This window comes from Cydia strobilella, chromosome 5 (assembly GCF_947568885.1).
Source record: "Cydia strobilella chromosome 5, ilCydStro3.1, whole genome shotgun sequence".
Classification (NCBI taxonomy): Eukaryota; Metazoa; Arthropoda; class Insecta; order Lepidoptera; family Tortricidae; genus Cydia; species Cydia strobilella.
Window position 1 is genome coordinate 21,867,771 of NC_086045.1, and position 939 is coordinate 21,868,709.

Consider the following 939-nt stretch of genomic DNA (forward strand, 5'->3'; position numbering starts at 1 on the left):
CAAAAGGCATTTTTGAATTTTGGTAATTATGAAACTAATGCATATTCACTTTATAATAATTCATTGTTTGAAGTTATTGTTCATTTTACCAACTATAAAATTTGGATATCGGATGTAATGTGTAAATGTTATTATACAGGGTGGGCCAGTGATAAATGCATTTAAAAAAAAACATAAATAATCAATTTTTGTTTTTAAATAAAAATTATAATTAGAATTTGGGATAAAGAAATAAATTTTACGTTTTAAAAATTAAATCATCAAGATGTCGTCCGTAGCGGTTGCGGCAACTTCTAACGAAAGTCTTTCAAAATTTACAAGCAAGACTGGAAGAGTGCCGCAACCGCTACGGACGACATCTTGATGATTTAATTTTTAAAACATAAAATTTATTTCTTTATCCCAAATTCTAATTATATTTTTTATTTAAAAACATAAAAATTTATTATTTATTATTATTTTTTTAAATGCATTTATCACTGGCCCACCCTGTATATGGCATTTTATGATTTTATTGACAAAACTTCCGTGAAACACAGACATATTAAATATACGTAAGTGACCCGTTATTAATATATTTAATATGAATTTTTATTGTTTTGAAAATAAGTCAATTTGGGAATTTAGGTATTTTGGAACTAAGACAAATTAATCCCCCACTTGGCGGTGCGGTATCGGTGCAGTACGCAGTATTTCTTCCTGACGTGACGCGCCCGCGTGTCCGCGCTAATCAGGAAGAAGTACTGCGTACTGCACCGATACCGCACCGCCAAATGGGGAAGCGGCCTTAGTAAAATATGTAAAAGGGCATTATTAATGAATGAATGATAATGATAATGTTAGGTCCCGTTTCTGCCACGACTCTTCTTTCCGCACAGACTATTAGCTACCTTCGCAGGTGGATTGATTGAAACTCGTCAGCCACAGCTACACAGGACC